The 6,519-nt window shown below is 37.4% G+C and overlaps 1 long non-coding RNA gene across 1 annotated transcript; it reads right to left on the minus strand.

Annotated features, from left to right (window-relative positions):
- Nucleotides 1–705: 705 nt before the first annotated feature.
- LOC124506170 (uncharacterized) lies at nt 706–4,115 on the minus strand. Its single transcript, XR_006960728.1, has 2 exons — nt 3,996–4,115; nt 706–981 (listed from the first exon to the last, which is right to left on the minus strand). It is a non-coding gene; the product is annotated as an uncharacterized LOC124506170 (long non-coding RNA).
- Between the last annotated feature and the right edge of the window lie 2,404 nt (nt 4,116–6,519).

The following is a 6,519-nucleotide window of genomic DNA, read 5'->3' on the forward strand; positions in this document are numbered from 1 at the left end:
CATGAGAATCTCTCTCTTTGTTTTTAATATAATTTATTGATAAATTGGTTTCCATACAACAGCGAGTGCTTATCCCAACAAGTGTCCTCCTCAATGCCTACATGAGAATCTCTTTTAATCAATACCTGCTTTGAGTCCAGAGTCACTTCAAGTGCCAAGGGAGAGGACAAATACTTTAAGATTCTTGGAGATCATCTATTTTATCATTTCCTGCCTTTTTAGTGTTGACTCAGAGGCAGTTACTTGTTGAGTGAGCTCTCATAGAATTAAAGAGTTAGGTTTCTTAGAGATCATCCATCCTAGAGGTTTCAAAATTCGGCTGTGCATTAGGATCACGTATGAAGCTTATTAAAAAACACTCCCTTGGTTAAAGACCAATGGAACAGAATAGAGAGCCAAGAAGTCCCACACATGTATGGTCTCTTGATTTCCAAAGGAATTGGATAGGGAAAAGGTAGTCTTTGCAACAAATGGTGCTAGAACAACTGAATATCCACTTGAAACAGAAAATAAACTCCACCTTTACCTCACACCATATGCAAAAATTAATTCTCAATAGATTATGAAAATAAAAGGTGGAAGCTAAAACTAAAAGTTTTAGAAAATAACACAAGAGAAAATCTTTACAAATTTGAGGTTTAAAAAGATTTCACAGGTAGAGCACAACAAACACAAACCATATAAAAAGAAAGTAATAAACTGGACTTCATCAAAATTGAAAACATTTATTCTTTGAAAGATATTATGTTAGTTTGCTATGACTGCCATAACAAAATACCACAGACCGGGTGGCTTAAAAAACAGAAGTTTATTTCCCACGGTTCTCGAGGCTAGAAGGCCAAGATCAAGGTGTCAGTAGTTTTGATTTCTTCCGAGACCTCTCTCCTTGGCTTGCAGATGGCTGCCTTCTTGCTGTGTCCTCCATGGTCTTCCCTCTGTATCCGTGCCTTCTAGGTGTCTCCACGTATGTCCAAATTTCCTCTTTTTGTACAGACACCAGTCAAATTGGAATAGGATCTACCCTAATTGTTGCATTTTAATTTAATCACTTCTTTAAAGACCCTATCTCTAAATATTGTCACATTCTGAGGCACTTGGAGTACACTTCAACATATAAATTTTGGGTGTATTTGATTCAGCCTATAATAAACACTATTAAGAAAATTTTAAAGGGAAGACAGTGACAGGGATAAAATTTTCTAATACTTACATCTGACAAAGGATTTGTACCCAGAATATACGAAGGACTTTTAAAACTTAACAAGAAGACAATTCAATAAAAAATGGGCAAAAGATTGAAAGACATATCAGAAAAATGGATATGCAAATGGCTAACAGGCACACAAAAAGATGTTCAACATAATTAGTCATAAGAAAAACAAAAATTAAAACCACAATAAGATTCTACTACATACTTAATTAAATAGATAAAATTAGAAAGAATGACAAGGCCATGTATTGGCAAGAATGTAGAGCAACTGGAATTGCCACATATTATTGGCAGGAATTGTAACTGATACAACTACTTTGGGAAACAATCTTATAGTTTTTTAAAGCTATATAGATTTTACTATACAATGTAATAATTCTACTCCCAGGTTTTTCACCAAGTGAAATGAAAAGGTCCACACAAAGACATGCATAGAAACGTTAATGGCAATATTATTCATCACAGGCAAAAATTCAAAACAACACATATACCTATCAATGAATTAATGCATAAATAAATTGTGGAATATCTATGTAATAGAATATTACACAGCAAAAAAAAGAACAAACTACTGATACACCTGGAAATATGAATGAACCTCAAAAACATTGTGCTGAAGGAAAGACGCCAGACACATAAGAGTTCATACTATAGAGGCACTTGGGTAGCTCAGTCGGTTGAGCATCTGACTTTGGCTCAGGGCATGATCTCTTGTGGGTTCGAGCCCTGTGTCAGGCTCTGTGCTGACAGCTCAGAGCCTGGAGCCTGCTTCAGATTCTGTGACTCCCTCTCTCTCTCTCTCTGCCCCTGCCCCACTTGCACTCTGTCTCTCCCTCTTTCTTTCAAAAAAATAAACATTAAAAAAAAAAAAAAACACAGTTCATCCTATAGATGCCAATATCAAATCTAGATCAGGCAAACTCATTTGTAGTGACAAAAAGCAGATCACTGGAGGCCTGGAACTGGGAAAGGGACAACTGACCACAAAGAATCTAAGGGAAATTTTGGGAGTTATGTAAATGTTCTGTCTTGATTATGATAGGTATGTGCATGCATGTATGTTAAAACTTATCAACCTTTGCACTTTAATGGGTGCATTTTTTGTATGTTAATTCAAACTCAAAGATGTTTAGATACAATTCAAATCTATTAAATCAAAGTTTCCGGGGCATCTGGGTGGCTCAGTTGGTGAAGCGTTGGACTTCAGCTCAGGTCATGATCTCAGGGTTGGTGAGATAGAGCGCTGACAGCACAGAGCCTGCTTGGGATTCTCCCTCCCTCCCTCTCTCTTTGTCCCTCCCTGACTCACACTTTCTCTCTCTCTCAAAATAATAAGAAAAAAATTTTTTTCTTCAAAAAAAAAAAATCAAAATTTCTAAGTAGAGGGCCTAGGAATGAGTTTTTTTTTAGAAAATCTCATCCACAGTTAATTCTGCTTCAGCCAGGGGTGGGGATGGTGATACAGTCCAGCTCTGACTCTGTGCAGGCATCCCTCTATTGCACTGTCCTCAATGCAACTCATGGTCATGCAGCTTCTGCTTGATGCCACCCTGCCTCCACCTCCACCTCCCTTCTACCCTGCCCACAGCTCACTCTCTTGTATGAGAGCCAGTTCTATTTTAGAATAGCTCTTTTTCTCACTATGGCATGCATCTCTCTCGTTTTGATGGTTGAAGTGACAAAACCCTGTGGTCCTTTGCTTTCCTCTATTGCCTCTGCTCGTGCCATTCAGGATTGCCCTAGGAATATCTAAGAAACAAGGGGTCCAACCAAAGTGAACACATAATGTCTTTGATGTTTAAATTAATGTACTGATTTAGCATATACTATTGATTCACCATTTCTTGGTACTGGGCTAGATGCTAGGGTTAGAATAAAGAATATTTATAATGATGGTCCCCATTTAGGTCCTGGCTGGACACTAGACATCTATATTTGAATGTGTGGTGTTAGAGGAAAACAAGTAGACAAAGGTGTGTGGTAGGGTTCCCTTTCTGTCCATGCCCAAAATTAGGGATCCAAGCTCTTTTCATTGATGCCTCAAAAATCTTCACATGCTTTCATTGGCCCATTCCAAAGGCAACACCAACACATTCTGAAATGTAACCAATTATATAGTCTTATTAGTTCTAGTACCTATTTTTGCCCCTCTCTTCTACTATCTCCTGGATGTCCTCAATGGTCCTTGTGGGCCCTGACATGTAGCAGAGTCCAACTTATACCTGCTCCCTCCTCTTGAACCACAGTCTGCATCAGAGTCCTAGGCCCACCAGCTGGTAAGGCAAGACTAATCTAACAACTAGATTGTGAAAGAGTCAAAAGTGCTTTTTATGGAGGCAGGAAAAAGTGTTCCAAGAGCATATAGCCAGAGTATTTTCATTTACAAAATATTTTTCACATATATTATCTCATTTGAACTGACCTACAACTGAAAATAATAATAGCCACCATTCATGAAGTTCCTACCATGTATAGATACTGTGCTAAGTGTCCTGTACTTTTTAAACCTCATTTGAGTCTTGAAACAATTGTAAGAATGTACATACCACGTCACTCTCACTTCACAGATGTGGAAACAGAGGCTGAAATAAAGCAAGTAATCTTTCCAAGGTCACACAAATAGTAACTGACAAAATTCAGATTTGAATCCAGTTATGTGTGACTTCAAAGACCACACTCCTAACTACTATTGTCATTAATGATCTTAGCTTAATAATGCCCTGTTATAAAAAAAAATGTTTTTACTTTTCTATCTGTATTGATCTTTAAATGTTTTTAGACGTACCTCTATCAGAATTAGTCTCCTGGTCCTGGCTTCTCTCTGCCCACTGCCCACTCTTCTCCTGGAAAGAGTGACTTTTCAGTTTGGAATTGCATCCTACGTGGCTTAGCTTCTTCTAGGATCTTCTTGGTATTGTCTGCCTAGAAAAAACACATATAGTTGACCCTTGAACAACATGAGTTTGAACAGCAAAGTGCACTTACACACAAATTCTTTTCAATAAATACAGTACACTACTGTAAATGTATGTTATCTTCCTTATGATTTTCTTAACATTTTCTTTTACCTAGCTTATTTTATTGTAAGATATTACAATATCTTACAATATCTTATGTTTATTGTACATATAACATACAAAATATGTGTTAGCTGTTTATGTTATTGGTAAAGCTTCCAGTCAACATTAGGTTATATAAGTTTTTGAAGAGTCAAAAGTTACATGTGGATTTTCTACTGCATGGAGGGTTGGGTCCCCTAACCCCCAAACTGATCAAAAGTCAACTGTATTTTGATCTGTACTCTGGGCCATGAAGAGATGTATTGGGGTATGTCTTGCTCCTATGAACCAGGCCTATAGTCTTCCAGCTCTGTCCATGACTAAGTAGATAAAGTGACTTTTTAGTTGCAATATTAATGAGACCATTTTTGCCATATGCATAAACCATATGTTCCAATCCAGGATATCTGCACCTTATGTAATTTGAAAAAGGTCAGCATCCTCTATGAAGATCAGGTACTACTTTAACTGGTAAATCTTGAAATCAAGGTAGAATCACAGAAAAGCAGTTAATTTCTTGCTCATGTAAACTCTTGTCTGTGCTTGGGAAGGTTTCCTTTAACTCAGTCATTCAGGAACCCGAGGCTGCGGAAGGCTCTGCTATCTTCAATACTTGGCTTCTAAGATCTACCTGGTCATCAGTGCCTAACTGGAAGACAGAGGAAGACAAAGAATAGCAGATCACAAGGAAGGCTTTTCTGGGACAGGCTTGACAACTGATATGCCTTGCTTCTTCCTACATTCTATTCATCACAAGTCAGGCACAACCTCATCTAACTGAGAAGGAGGATGGGAATAGTTGTATGCCCATATAGCTGTAGCTGTATGCCCATTGTGGAAGAAAAATAGGTTTGATCAACAGCTCGTTTTTTTCTGCCACATATTAAGAATGAACAAAGAAGTCCTAAAAATAAGTAAGAAAAAATTTTAAAACATCTAATAAAACATGGGCCAAAGATAAAAATGGGCATTTCACATGAAACACAAATAATGGGCAACAGATGTATCCAGAGGGGTCAGCTTCATTAGTAATCAGAGAAATGAGAATAAAACCACCATAAGATATTGTTTTATAGCCAACGGATTGGCAAGACATTAAAACTCAGATAATGCCAAGTGCTTGCCCGGATGCTTAGTGCAACAGACACTATCAGTGGCTGTCCATCTCCTTTGGCTTCCTCCAGAATCTAGCTGTGGTAGAGTGAAAGCAGTCGTCCTGTAAGTGCTGGCATGAGACCAAGTATGGGAGTGGCATAATTTTATGTTTTAGAAATACAGATCCTGAGTCAAATAGATTTAGGCTTGAATCCAGCTTAGCTCCTTGATAATTTCTTCTCGTTGGATGAATTCTTAGCTTCTCTGAGCTTCACTTTCCTAATCTGTAAAATGCACGAACAACAGCACAATATGGAGACTAACAAACTGATGAGCACAAGTACTTAGCATAGGCCTATATGTTGTACACTCAATAAATGACCATTGTTAAGGAACAGGCTGAAACAATGATGAGGGAGCATTGTCAGAGGGATGAAGAAAGGCCTCAACAATATACACTCAAAGAAACAGTGACTGCTCAAGGCCAAAGGGAATAAAATTGGCTCAACTTTCTGATAATTGGATTTTGGAGTTGCTGAGATTATCGATTTGTTTGAGGGAAATAATTCTTAAGATGTGAAGGTTTTATAAGTCTATAGTTTCTATGACCTCATAAGCAGTCATTGATAATCATTAAAAATTTAGTTTCTAGACTATGTTGTCCTTTGCATGTTAACAATACTACCTTGTGGGTGGTATTTAATTTTTTGTTTTCACTGTTTTTTATTTTTCATTTTCCATTTATTTTTCTCTTTCTACACTGGGTGATTGTTTTTTTTCCTTAAAGTTCTCATAATCACTCAATCCTTCATATCACCTGCATCAACCATTTACTATCTACCTGGGTCACAGTAGCTCAGCACCCAAGCTAAATTATGCCCTTTTGTAATCAACTAAGTCAGCCAGTCATTTCAACTGTTCCACACGAAATCAAGTTCCATATACCACAAGTTTCCATTCCCTTCTTTAACTCAGTCAATAATGTGTATTACAAAATAGATGTGAAAATACTTCACTTAAACCCTCTCAAGGGTAAATGTTGAGAGTGTTTGTAGAGTAACATATCAAGCCACATATACCTTGTGGATTCTATAGCCCCACAGAATAAATCTTCATGTATTTTAGAGTCATTGTTACCACCCACTCCTGTTTTTC

Source organism: Lynx rufus, unplaced genomic scaffold (assembly GCF_022079265.1).
Source record: "Lynx rufus isolate CCGP_SWC_20201006 ecotype Redwood Valley unplaced genomic scaffold, mLynRuf1.p SCAF_9, whole genome shotgun sequence".
Lineage (NCBI taxonomy): Eukaryota > Metazoa > Chordata > Mammalia > Carnivora > Felidae > Lynx > Lynx rufus.